General features: G+C 41.9%; 1 long non-coding RNA gene across 1 annotated transcript; it reads left to right on the top strand.

The window, feature by feature from the left end:
- Window positions 1-674: 674 nt before the first annotated feature.
- LOC117092111 lies at window positions 675-7154 on the top strand. The gene is made up of 3 exons (XR_004440627.1): window positions 675-713; window positions 1586-1675; window positions 6878-7154. It is a non-coding gene; the product is annotated as an uncharacterized LOC117092111 (long non-coding RNA).
- The last annotated feature ends 7485 nt before the right edge of the window (window positions 7155-14639 follow it).

Below are 14639 nucleotides of genomic sequence, written 5' to 3'. Positions count from 1 at the left end.
TTCTAGGGTGCCATCCATCTGCCTATCACCTACTCAAATTTGTAAGAATTTTGTAAAATTAGGAAGCTATGGGTTAGAAAGCAAGGCACAGACTAGCTTCTAGTCATTTTTTTTCACCACGTACTAGCTGTAAGAGCTATGTTAAATCATTTCAACTTGCTGGGCCTCAATTTCCTCATGTTTAAAGTGAGAAAACTGAATTAGATGGACTGTAAATTCTCTTTCAACTCATAGTAGATGCTCAAGAAAAGTTGAATGAATCAATCAATGAATAACATTCCAAAGAATAAAGGAAGAGTTTCCTTTCCTGTGCAAATGGGAAAACTTAGAATCTGTCAAATGAAGAAAAAAAGAGATTTTGGTTATTAACAGCTTTTCAATTAAAAAGTATTTATTAAATGTCTATTATATATGAATTTCCTTTCTTCTTTAATTTTTTTAATAGAGATGTGGTCTTGCTCTGTTGGCCAGGCTGAAGTGGGTGACGTGATCATAACTCACTATAGCCTCGTACTCCTGGTTTCAAGCAATTCTCCTGCCTCGCCTTCTAAGTAGCTGGGACTACAGGTGTGTGCCACCATGCGTGGATATTTAATTTTTTTTTTTTTTTTTTTTGTACAGACGAGGTCTCGCTATGTTGCCTAGACTGGGTCTTGAATTCCTGCCCTCAAGTGATCCTCCCACGTTGGCCTCCTAAAGTTCTGGAATTACAGGTGTGAGCCACCACTCCTAGTCCCTTTCTTCATTATAACTTGACATTCACGGGCTCCCTAATCTGATCCCAAAATACTATTGCAACCCTATCCTCTGCTGCTCTTGTCAAGGATTACTTACCATTGAACTAGGAACTAAGTTCCTATTATAATGACTAAGACAAAATCTCAACCCAAATGGACCTTCCAGTTTGATACAGGGACAGACATCCACACAGATAATCAAGATATAATGTAAATGAAATAAATCTTAATGATAAAGATACAACCAACGTGTTATGGTAATACACAAAAGGAGCCATTGCTTCTCAGCAGAAAATGAGTACCATTTATGACTCAAGGGATGACTAGGACTTTAAAAGATGGAGATGGGAAGTGAAAAAACAATGTGAATGAAAGCAAACCCATATGAACATATGTGGCATATTTAAGGAATTATAAAGAATCCAGTGTGCCTAGAACATAGAATGTTGAGGGCAGAGAGTAGAAGAGAGGAGACTGGGAAGGTGAACTGGTGCTAGGTAGTAGAGAACTTTACATGACATAGGAAGCTCATGATGTACTATAAAAGCTTTGAGAACAGAAGCATAATATGCTTTGCTCAGAGTAACATGAAGGCATCAATGTGAAGATGGATTACAGAAGTGAAAGAATGGAGTCAGGGAGATCAATTAAGTTTCAAGGAGAAGAGATTAAAATAATTAAAATTAAAAGTAGTGTTGCTAGTTAGAGAGAAGGGACCAGGCTAATGGAAAATAAGCCCAGGGAAGTAAAAAAGATTTGGCTAGAAAAGGCAGGCTGAGGGGATGTACATGGAAAATAAAGCAAATAGAATTCGTAAAAAACTATATATTTGGCTTACTTTCTTGCAGCCCCCTGTGTGCACGGCTTGAGTATGGAGAACAATGGGAAGAACAACACAAGAGGAGGCTAGAAAGAGGTATGGGTCAGATCATTCCTGTGTAAACATCTTAATTATTTGAACTGTTTTTCTGTGAGCAATGGAACCCCATTGCAGGTACATTAGCAGGAGAGAGAGATGGTCAGCCTCCTCCCTTCCTCACATCCTTGCTAATTCTGACTGGATTCCGTAACACACTATTTCTTGTTTCTTGTCAATCTCTTAAACTCTGTGCCTCATTCTCCTCTCAAATCCTTGTTACAAAACACACATCTAGATGAATCTGATCAGTGACCTTCTCTTGTTCTTTACATTGATGGATCAAAATAAAATGATTTCAGGTTTGATTCTACTCTAAATAAATCCATTGCCTTTAACAGCATCTTGACCCTAATAATGACTAGGATCCTTTCAATGTTTTCTTAGTTATTCCTTTCACCTGTTCTCCACAGTAGGCAACTACAATCATTTCTAGTTTTCTTAGATGTTCTTCCCCACAACTTACTTCCTCAAACTCAGCAGATAACTATATGCCCTACTTCAAAGAGAAACTGGAAGCCCACAGAAACTTTCTTAACTTCTTGCCACTATATCTACAAACTGGACCCAGAACTACCTGGTGCACCAGTTAGGAAAGTGACTACAAATATCAGTAAACACAAGAGCAATTTAAACTACAGAAGCTTATGTTTTCTCACATCGGAAGGTTGGAGTCAGAAACTAGAGGGGAATGGTGAAGGTTTAGGATAGTAACTGGGGGACTAGAGTACCAGAAATAAATAGACAGGAGTACCAGAAAATAAATAAGTAAGATACCCAGCATCACTGATAGTCCAGCTTCACTGGCCCAAATAGGGGCTCAAAAATTGCTGATGCTATTATTTTTTATTATGCAAGTTGTCAAAAGTCACAAAGTGTATCATTTGACAAGTTGCAACCAGAATTCAGATTTTCTGATTCAATATGCTTTGGTAACCCTAATTAAGTTAGTATTTCTGGACTGTGAAACCAATGAATATTTAATTCCTAATAAACCCTTTGCCCTGTGGCTAATTACTCCTTGAATTAGTGGCATTTGTTACTTCTGGAAAGGCATTCATTACTTCTGGAAAGGCATAATCCACCTAGAGAAAAGGGATCTTTCTCTAGTTTGAATCTCACGGCCAATTTTCTTGAGCCTTTTGTGAGACAATTTTCATGAAATCCAGGATTTTTGAAAGGGGGAAAAAGTTTCTGGTTTCTAACTTCCAAAAGTAGCCCTTTATAAACCAAAAGGAAAATTTAGCTCTTTGGAAATAGAATATTACAACAAGCCATAATGTAGAAGGCATGGAGGAGATGATACAAGGGAAGTCCCACCATATGAAAAGTAGAAAGTGCTAGGGGAGGAGTTAAGGGGTGTGTGTGGGAGACAAGTAAGCAAGAGATGATGCAGTGCCCTTTACTCACAGTGCAACTCAGTGGGTTCATAGTTTTTTGGGGAACTTTGGAACAACAGTAGCTGAGAGGTTAGAAGTCTCTAAGAGAAGCCCTGTGTCAATGTGAGGTGACCACAGTAGAATAAAAATGGTGGCCAAACAGTGACTGGTGCATGTTATGGAAGAGATCTAGGGTTCCTTAGTGACACTGAGGAAATATAAAGGGTAATTTAGAAATAAGCATTCATATACTTGCCGTAAGTCACAGCAGAGCTGGTTTCAGTAGAGGTCTTGTTCAAAGGAACATCATAGCGATGGCTGTGAATGGCAACTCAAAATTGAAGTTCAGAGAGAAGATATTGCTAAGTCTCAGAGGATCCACAGCATCAGTGATCATCCTCTTCTAGTGGAAGAGGTTTAGCTCTCATTTTCAAGGTCCAGATTCTCAACTGGATCCAGAAGGACTCAGTGGTGGTTTCAGAGGACTTTGGCAAAAGCAGTGCTCCTTTTTGTTCTCTAGATTTCCTCTTCTCTAATGACCTACTGACCTCCCTTAGAGAGATACCTTTGGGAGAGAATAGGGTACAGAAGAAAGATTGGAGAAGGGCCCCTCTAGCATAAACTCCATTTGAAATAAAGCCTTAGCACTCTGAAAAAAAATTGATGACTAACATGTGAGGTAATATTTTGAGACCATATGCATATCATATTCCCAACAACCTCTTATCCAATGATTTTGGCATCCACTGATTTCATAGTTATTACATTGGGCATTGCAAAATGATGACTTTGTAATTCTGTCATTTCTTGTACATTTATTAGCTCATATTATTCTAAAAATAGTTAATATTTAGTTAATATTTTCTCTTTTGATTATCACCATGGGCTCATACATTTTATTTTATTCAATGTATTATAATACATTATCATAGTTAATCTTTTTGGGGCTCAGCTCTTCATATGTTTGATCAATGGACAACCACTTCAAGCTGGCTCCTTTGTCCTTTTAACATGATCTAATTAGTCTGAGCTCGTTTGTGTTTTCTGACACATCAATATGTTCCAGGTTTACCTGATACTTTCCCTGCTGCAGACTTGGAGTCATTTTTCTAAGGATCCCTCTTTCTTTTAGTGAATGATGGTATTTAGAAAGCAAGATGTGGGTATCATCTGTGTTCATGGCTGTGGAATACATTGCTTGTAGGTTCTTGAATTACTTTTAAATGGAAAGTTTCCGTATCAATCCCCAACTCAGTGAGGGGCTCCAGAACACAACTGAGGTGTGGTGTGCAAATTTAACTCTCAACCAATTCTATAACTATATCATTAGTTTATAAGGCTTATTCCAATTACCTATACAAGAACTAGGCTGATACTTTTAAATGTAAATTATATCATATCATTTCTCTGCTCAACATTATTATGTCCTAAGCTTCAGCCACATTGGTCCTTCAGTTCCTTTCATTCGGGAGGTTCTGAAGTTAGAAGTGTCCAAGATGGTCCATTTAAAAAAAAAGTATCCTTTGAGACTTTCAAATTTTTGTGTATGTTTTATAATACATATAATATATTAGTACAATAGTATACACAATATAAAAGTAACCAAATAAATGTAGTTGAAGAAGTGTGGTACATTTTTTAAAAAATTGGTGGGATGCTTGGTCAGTTTGGAATTTAGAAACTACTGCTCTGATCTTGAATTTCCTACCTAGGCCTTTCAGCATGCTGTTTTCCCTCCCTGGAGCAGTCTTTTCCCTGCTTTTTGCCTTGCTCATTTCTGTCATTCATTTCTCTTTTTAAACATCACATTCTTAGAGGAATCTTCCTTGACATTCTCAATCTAAATTATGCTATATATGTTGCCCCCTCCTATAGCACTATGTTTTTTTGTTTTTCTTCTCATAGAACTTGTAACAATTTATAATTATTTGTTTGGTTATTTCTATCACCCTTGTAAAACTGTAAATACTATGAATGTATGAACTATGCTGTTTTATTTCTCCAGTATATAACCAATCACTTAGAAGAACGACTGGCATATAGTTCTACTGAATGTGTATTTGTTGAATAAATGTAGGATAGTTAGTGAATAAAGAGAAATAGAAAAGAGAAGACAAGGAAAAATACAGTTTGGTTTGTTGTCAAAAATGTCTCAGAAGCATTTAGTTAATTGGTATGCCATTCATTTTTCATGCAAATGGTTCACTTATATATGAGGGAGTGAGTTGGTAAACTGAGCCAAGGACCAATGTTACAAACAAATTATAATGTGACAACTTGAGAACACTTTGGAGGTAAATTGATTAATTGGAAGCTGGCAGGAGTAAGACAGAAAATTCTGTCCTTGAGCAGGCCAACTGGAGTATTAAAAAAACCAATTCTCATTGTTTATATACTTTTCAGAAAAACTTGAGAGTTTAACGGTGGAGTATACAACTATCTCTGTGTAATGTCTGACAGTGTCCTTCCATTCATACTCTGCCTCACTCAAGTCAGGTCTGTGCCATTTCTCTCAGTGAAATTTCTGGGTTATATGATTAGATAACTAGCTTTAAGATTTCATGCCCATCCTAAAGGCTTTCTTTTTTTTTTTTTGTAGGGGAGAGGTTTCTGTGGAGTTGAATTGCAATAAGCAGACACTTCATTGTGAGTACAAAAAAGTGCCCTATTAATTAACTCCCTCTAGAGGGATGCAGTTCTAGAGGTTGGATGACAGTTGGTAAATTGAACTTGGCAAAATTAAATAAAATTTTCCTCTGCACAGATTCAGCACAGTATTTTCAATTTCCAGTAGTAATAGTAGTGTTGTGGGTACTTTGAAAGCAGCAAAGTGTTGGGGTGGAGTGAGGAGGACTCTCTTTGTGAAGGTTTTATCTAAGAAACCCAGAATTTGCATTTAAGCCCTTCAATGATGTTTCTGAATTTCATGTCTTTCTGCCCAGTTCAAACATACATAAATGAAATTGCATGTTTCCTGAGTTAAGGATCATCAGTGTGATAATCAGAATGCAGTAAAGAGGTTAAAAATTCTACAGGGGCTCACCCTAAGACCTTCTGTTTAATTCAAGTGAAATTTTATTATAGTGAGTATCTGTGTCAGTCACAAGAGAGGGAAGAAGTGTTATTTAAGTCTCATGTGTATATAGTGGTGTGTGGAATGGGGTAGGAAGCCAGCCTCAGTTTCTCCACCTCTTCACATGTTGATTGAGTCTGTAAGTGCCACAATTTTTTTTTTTTTAAAAAATGGACTAGCTGGCTGATCTCATTCTCTTTCAACTGTTACTTCTATTTTAACCTTTGTAGTCACAGAATTGTAGAGTCCCTAAAAACCTCAGCTGAGGTGAATATTATGATTTTTTTGTGTGTAAAGATTTAAAATACAACGTGGTTTTTCAACAGTGGAGCAAGTTTGGGTCATTTGACATCCTTTGATGTGATAACATTATTAAAATCAGTGGGACATTTGTTGTTTCTTTTTATTTTTCTCTAAACTACAGTTGTTAATTTATGCACAGGTATTTGATGTAAAATATTTCAGCCAAAAATACTCTTCTGTGGGTCATATTTTTCAACCTTTTCACTGCAGTTGCACTAACATACTTTCATGGCATTCATGCTTTATGTACTATGAATTATACTTTCATTTTAGTCTTTAGTAAAATTTGTATAAGTTCATTTTTCCTGTTGAGCTTACTTAATACTTCCACGTAGGAACATGTATTCCTTTCCCCATTCTATTTCTTACTTTATGAGTAGTCTTGACACGGCTAGAAAAATCTAAGAATAATGATTATACCACATGTAACTAATGTTACCATTTCAGTTCTGTGTCTATTTTTCAATAGGGTTCATTCAGAACTATCCTTTAAGGGACATAGAGGTGAGGCCAGTTTTGTCCTTGTCATCATCTTCATTATCACAATCTTGTCATCACTATCAGGAAAAATGTGTCTCTGTGCCCAGAAGAAACACATGTGACTTAGAAATTATTTCATTTACTGCGATCACTCTCATTGATGGCTTCAAGAATAGCCAGAAATTCTAGCCATATACAGAAAACTGAAACTGGACCCCTTCCTTACACCTTATACAAAAATTAACTCAAGATGAAGAAAACCATAAAACCCTAAAAACCCTAGAAGAAAGCCTAGGCAATACCATTCAGGACATTGGCATGGGCAAAGACTTCATAACTAAAACACCAAAAGCAATGGCAACAAAAGCCAAAATTGACAAATGGGATCTAATTAAACTAAAGAGCTTCTGCACGGCAAAAGAAACTATCATCAGAGTGAAAAGGCAACCAACAGAATGAGAGAAAATTTTTGCAATTTACATGTCTGACAAAGGGGTAATATCCAGAATCTACAAAGAATTTAAACAAATTTACAAGAATAAAACAACCCCATCAAAAAGTGGACAAAAGATACAAACAGACACCTCTCAAAAGAAGACATTTGTGTGGCCAACAAACATATGAAAAATGCTCATCATCACTGGTCATTAGAGAAATGCAAATCAAAGCCACAACTAGATACCATCTCACACCAGTTAGAACGGCGATCATTAAAAAGGAAACAACAGATGCTGGAGAGGATGTGGAGAAAGAGGAATGCTTTTATACTGTTGGTGGGAGTGTAAATTAGTTCAACCCTTGTGGAAGACAGTGTGACAATTCCTCAAGGATCTAGAATCAGAAATACCAATTTGACCCAACAATCCCATTACTGGGTATATACCCAAAGGATTATAAATCATTCTACTGTAAAGACACATGCACATGTATGTTTATTGCAGCACTGTTCACTAGAGCAAAGACTTGGAACCAACCCAAAGGCCCAACAGTGACAGATTGGATAAAGAAAATGCGGCACATATACACCATGGAATACTGTGCAGCCATAAAAAAGGGTGAGTTCATGTCCTTTGGAGGGACATGGATGAAGCTGGAAACCATCAAACTAACACAGGAACAGAAAACCAAACACCGCATATTCTCAGTCATAAGTGGGAGTTGAACAATAGGAACACATGGACACGGGGAGGGGAACATCACACACTGTGGCCTGTCTGTGGGTGGGGAGGTAGGGGAGGGATAGGATTATGATAAATACCTAATGTAGATGATGGGTTGATGGGTACAGTAAACCACCATGGCACGTGTGTACCTATGTAACAAACCTACACATTCTGCACATGTACCCCAGAACTTAAAGTATAATAATAACAATAAAGAATTGCCAGAAATTTAGAAACACCTATCCCACAAATCATTTTTATAAATCATAATTAATTGCACCCAAGGCCTTGGTAATCTCTAATTCTGGGGACATCAGATGCCATCAGAATTAGAACCATACTCAAGGATTTGGTTCAGCCCTTGCTGTCTGGGGGTAAAAAGCAATTGATGAAATTTAAAACCAGACACACGGACACATAGTTCATAGTCTACATGTTATTAGCAGATGTGTTCTGTTAGGCCTACCTTTTCTGTGTTTGTGTTTTTGTTTTTTAATGTATTCACCAACATCACAAAGAATATTTTACAAGAAAATTTGGATTTCTGACTCCTGAAAAATCAGAATTCTTACAGCCCCAAGGTTTTCATTCCCACAAGGCATCCTGCAGCTGACTAGTGAGTGGTACACGCTCTTGCAGTTCTCTACAGTCCCCTTCCCTTGCTCAAGTACAGCTATACAGCAACACACTGCATAATAATATTTCAGTCAATAATGGACTGAATATATGACAGTGGTCCCATAAATTCGTAATACTGCATTTACAGTACCCTTTCTTTTCTTTCCTTTTCTTTTTTCTTTTCTTTTCCCTTCCTTCCTCTTTTTCTTTCTTTCTCTCTCTCTCTCTCTCTCCTTTTCTTTTCTCTCCCTTCCTTCCTTTCCTCCCTCCTCCCTCCCTCCCTCCCTCTCTCTCTCTCTTTCTTTCCCTTCATTCCTTCCTTCTTTCTTTTCTTTCTTTCCTTCTTTCTTTCTTTCCCTCCCTCCCTCTTTCCCTTTCTCCCTTCCTCCCTCCCTCCTTCCTTCCTTTCTTCCTTCCTTTTCTTTTCTCTTTCTTTCTCTCTCTCTTTCTTTCTCTCTCTTTCTTTCTTTTCTTTCTTTCTTTCTTTCTTTCTTTCTTTCTTCCTTTCTTTCTTTCTTTCTTTTTCTTTCTTTCCCTCCCTCCCTTTCTCCCTCCTTCCTTCCTTCTTTCTTTTCTCTCTCTTTCTTTCTTTCCCTTTCTTTCCCTTTTTCCCTTCCTCCTTCCCTCCTTCCTTCCTTCCTTCTTCCTTCCTTCCTTCCTTCCTTCCTTCCTTCCTTCCTTCCTTCCTTTTCTTTTTCTTTCTTTCTTTCTTTCTTTCTTTCTTTCTTTCTTTCTTTCCTATCTTTCTTTCTTTCCCTTTTTCCCTTCCTTCCTTCCCTCCTTCCTTCCTTCCTCCTTCCTTCCTTTCTTCCTTCCTTCTTTCCTTCCTTTCTTACTTTCTTTTTTTTTTTTTTGAGACCGAATTTCACTCTTGTTGCCCAGACTGGAGTGCAGTGGTGCAGTCTCTACCCACTGCAACCTCCATATCCCGGGTTCAAGCAATTCTTCTGTCTCAGCCTCTCAAGTAACTGGGATTACAGGCACCTGCCACCACACCCAGTTAATTTTTGTATTTTTCATAGAGACAGGGTTTCACTGTGTTGGCCAAGCTGGTCGTGAACTCCTGACTACAGGTGATCCACCCATCTTAGCCTCCCAAAATGCTGGGATTACAGGCTGAGCCACTGTGCCCGGCCTTTTATGGCACCTTTTCTATGTTTGGATATGTTTGGATACACAAATACTTAGCATTGTTTTACAATTGCCTATAATATTCAGCATAGTAGCATGTTGTACAGGTTTGTAGCCGAGGAGCAATGGGTTATAACATATAGCCTAAGTGTGTAGTAGGCTATACCATGTATGTTTGTTTAAGTATACTTTATGGTGTTTGCACAAGGATGAAATCACCTAAAGACACATTTTTCAGAATGTATTTCTGTTGTTAAGCAATGCATGACTGTATATTTATACTAATGGTATCATGTATTCTGTCTTGCTGTTCCCTGCAGTCATTCTAATTGCAACCCTTGAACAAAAACACACAGTGTGGGCTACAGGGGAAACACTTGTCCTGGAAATCCAGGGCCTGGTTAGTTGTGGCCTTAATGTCTTTTGGTCTCAGTTTCCTCATCTGTTCAACAGGGCTAAATAAACCTCTTTTGATGATCTTATGTGATTGTCATGACCTTAATTGAGATAATGCATGTAAGGACACTTTGAAGTGCTACCGGTGTAAAAACATATTAGTCATATCCGTGTACCAAAAATAGTCCTAAGTAGTCAACTAAATTTGAGTCTCCTCTGTTGAGAATAGTACTGACACTGTGGAAGGAATGAATTAGAAAAAGGAAACCATTCCTGGTCTGAAGCAGAAATATTCTATTTCACATAGGCAGCTAGTGTCTTGGAGACAGCTGGGTACTGAGTTAAAAGAGTTACACTGAATCTGTGGGCAAGTTATCATACCTCCACGAATCCCATTTCACCTTCCATAAAACCTAGAAGACTAGACCTGCTTTTCAACTCATGGGTGATGCAGTCATGATTAAATGAAATAAAGTATGTGAAAGTAATGAATACACAGAAAAACATTATTCTAATATAGGCAGTAATTAGTAGTTGGTGATAAAATATGAGCACATAAAATGGACTAAAATATTTACAAACTCTAATATTTGTACACAGTAAACATTTGAAGACCTGGAAGAGTAGTTTTTAATTAAGTAAGAGGCAGTTGTTTGGAAGAGAAAAACTTTAAGTCAGTCTTATTTCTGATCATAAGTCTGAGAATGGGCCTGTTTTGCTTATTAAAATAAACATGTTATTTGTTTTTTATTTTTGATGCACATCTTCATTGTGAGAGGAATTGGTCATTTCACATGTTTCTAGATTATTTACTTCAATATATTACATTATATGAAGCTATATTTAGAAAGGCTGAAAAAAATAACTTGTGATGATTTTGTGACTAATATCTCAGGAGCTGGAAGAAATTTTTGAGATGATGCTGTATATAAAAGAACACAGGAGAGCAGAGAGACTGAGTGAGTTGTTCAAATTCTCAGAGCTACAAAGTTACAGGGCCAGAATTCACAATTGGGGTTTTTGACTTCACCGTTCTTTCTGCTGCACCACATTAGTACTGGGGCAACTTCTGGATGGATATATTGAATTAACTCACTGAATGTTTAGACAATCAGGCTGGGTTGGGAACTGTACTAACCTAGAAGGAGGAAAGGAGAAATGTTAAGAAGGTCACTGCGAATTAGGAAGTGCGTTTCGGTGGTAATCTCATCTGCAGCATACAAAAAAAATTCGATATTGTATCCTCTCCCTACAGTGGTACACCCTGGTAACCCCTCCCTACCCTACTCTTTAAGCCATTCTTTTTAAGGTCCGCTACTCCTTTACATTCTTAAACTTTCGCCTGCCCTTGCAGTCCTGGGACGCCGGCAGGACTTCCTTTCACCCCTTTTCAGCACGCGAGGGGAGGACAGCTCCTCCAGGAAAATGAGAACTTTCCAAAGCCAGTCAGAGGGAGAAAGAACCTGGCCACTGGAACAAAGTTTCTGCTGGAGGCCAAGAAATCACACCTCCAGCTCCCAATTCCTCCAACACCTGAGAGCGTGAACTTTCTTTCCTCTTTTCCCGCAGCCCCAAGGGAATTATCCTGGGCCCTCACTATTGAGAGCTTCAGGGCCACAACAAAGCCATCTTGCAGGTGTCTGCCAGTGGGCTACCTCTGGAATTCCATTTCTCTCCCCTCCATCAGCCTCCTGTTTCCCTCTCCCCTCTTTCCTACTCGGTTCGGGAGGAGCAGAGGCAACCGCGCGCTTCGGGGCTCATCACCCGCGTGGAATTCGGGCTCACTATCCTCGAGAAGGCTGTGGAGGAGGTCGGCTCCTCGGCCAGGTCGCGAGGAACAGTGCCGTCCTCCCGCAGGTGGCCGGAGTTCTGGTTGGCCTGTGAAGACGGGTGTCTTTCGCGGGCCCAGCGCGTCCTAGCCTTTTGAGAGGGGGCTTGGAAGGCCCAGAGGAAGGCAGGCGGGACGCAGACTCCATCAGACTCTGCCTGGCTTTCTCCTCCCCAGCCCCAGATGGCCGCGGTCTCTCCGCGCCCCCCAGCAGCTCCCCGCCGCCGCCACCGTCGTCTTTCCCAGTAGCGGCTGCTGGATGACGGCGCGGTCTCCGGTTGGATGGGGGCTGGCGGCTCAGACGGGACCCCGGGGGTGGGGGCGTGGGGGAGGGAGGGTGTGGGGAAGGGGGAGGTCAGCGCTGGGCGGGCGCTCCGGGGACCCAGCGCTGCCCCCTCCAGCCGCAGAAGCAGCAGAGCAGCCGCCGCCGCCGCAGCCACAGCGTCCACAGCAGCGCGAGCTGGGGGCCAGCGGCGCGGCCGAGAGCAGAGGGGCGGCGGCGCCCGCCCCAGCCGAGCCGAGCCGAGCGCGCAGCCTGGCCGCGCTGCTGCCTCGCAGATGCCATCACAGCAACAAAGAGCTCGCTGAGCTGAGAGCGGTGGCGAGGGCTCGCCTGGGAGCTGTGCGGCAGCCGGAGGAAGCGCGTGGGGGGTCCGGGGGAGGGAAGGGGGCAGAAGATGGCCAAGAAGAGAAAGCCCCCCAGCATCAAGGGTGAGTCCCGCTCCCTCCTCCCCTCGCTGCCTCCCCTCTCTCACCCGCCGCCTGCCCCTCGGGCCGGCCTGTTTACATCCAGGCGCGGCCAAGTGGAAGGCTCCTGCCGGGGAAGAGTTTGCTATGCCCGCGGGGGGTGAGGGGAGCCGCGGCGCTGCTGCACCTCCCCTGGCCTCCGGGGACACTCTGACAGGAGTTTGTGCCCCTTTTGCTTCCTGGGGAAACCTGGAGACTCCTCTCTCACCCCACCCCTTTGCTACTCCGCGAGCTTAGGTATCTATCTGTTGCACCTCGCCTCTGGGCAGTGGGGAGAGAAGCTACTCGGCTCCTAATGTCTCCTCCTTTCTGGAATCAATATTCTCTCTCTCAATCTCTCTCTCTCTCTCTCTCTCTCTCTCTCTCTCTCTCTCTCTCTCTCTCTCGTGTGTGTGTGTGTGTGTGTGTGTGTGTGTGTGAGAGAGAGAGAGAGAGAGTTTTTCATGGTCTCTTCTCTTCTCTTCTTCCAATCCCCCCTGCCTCCGCCCCTTCGTCCCTAGGGTGACAAGTTCTGCATCCATTTCCCCAACCTCAATCCTCAGGAGGAGATTGGAGCTGGTTGCCTCTCCTTTTCCCCACGGTCAAGGGGACTTGCTACCGGCCAGGTCCCTGCAGGCTACTTCCTGCTCCCCAACCTGTCGAGGCGGGCAGAGGCTCCGGCTAAGCCGTCTCCCTGTTGCTCCTTTGGAACCCGAGCTTCCAAAGTTGGAAAGTTCGCGGGGAGAAGCGATGGCGGGGAGGACAAGAAAGAGCTTGTTGCTGGGGTGACTTGAGGCATTGCGGCGTGGTCCAGGGCGCGACTCGGGAGGGAGCCTCCTGGGCGGCGTCCTGCCCAGGGGTCCGCTGGACTCTGAGAACCCGCGCGGGGGGAGCAGGTGCAAGCCGCCCGCGCCCGCAGCGCGGACTCGCAAAGGTAGCAGCTTGCCGGCTCCCAAGCTCTAGCTCGGGGACTCGCAGAGTCCAAGAGGTTGTCTGCAGCACTGCGGAGAGGTGGAAGTGAGCTCGACACCATGCACGGTGAGGAAGGCTGTGCGCGGGGGAACTGGACCTGAGGATGGTGGTGAGGAAGGGGCGTCGTTCGAAGTTGGATTTCAACACAATGGGCCCAATGACATGGGAGGCAGCGACTTACTGAGCCTTTGGGATTATATAAAAAAGGACAGGAACTCAGATGAGAGCTGAGAGGTGAAGGGTATTACTGAATACATTGGCTTGGACTACAGCAGCGCTCTAGGCTTTGGCATGCTTTTTGCTTTTCCTCCCAAGTCTGGCTTGTGGGAGCTTAGCTCCGCTCTAGAGGTCACTAGGGGGACACAACTTTATCTTGGTGCGTCAGCTTGCTTTTTAATTGCTCTGGAGTACTCAAAGCACTTATTGGAAAGCGTTTAAAATCATGATCTTTAATTCTTAAGAAGACGTTACTATGAAAACACCTGGGATTTTTTGTTGTTGAAATTATAACCTATGTATGATAATTTTATTGCAATGACTTTTTTTTCAAATATAGCTCCTATAAAATTAGAGGGGCTTTAAACCTCTGATTGCCTCCCCCCCACCCCACCCCCACCCCCAGTAAATTAGCGCATGGGTATAGAGATACACGAGTAAAGAAAGGAGAATATATTCACCTACAAACAGTTTCCTCTCTTTATCATGATATCAAATAATTAGTCTAAACCCAGATTGGCAAGGCGTATGAGCTACACTTTTGGTTCGCTCCTTTTTTATGGAGCGATATGGCACGATAAGTGAAACAGAAGGATTGGTTTTCAGCACTGCTGATGTGGCTATCCATTGGCAGAAATACATTTCATTCCCACCCCAAACCTTGCAGATTGTAAATGGTCCATGAAGAGTGGAAAAAATTT

Source organism: Trachypithecus francoisi, unplaced genomic scaffold (genome assembly GCF_009764315.1).
Source record: "Trachypithecus francoisi isolate TF-2019V2 unplaced genomic scaffold, Tfra_2.0 Lachesis_group12, whole genome shotgun sequence".
In the NCBI taxonomy this organism is placed as follows: domain Eukaryota; kingdom Metazoa; phylum Chordata; class Mammalia; order Primates; family Cercopithecidae; genus Trachypithecus; species Trachypithecus francoisi.
The sequence above is the reverse complement of the archived record's forward strand: the minus strand, read 5'-3'. Positions and strand labels throughout refer to the sequence as shown.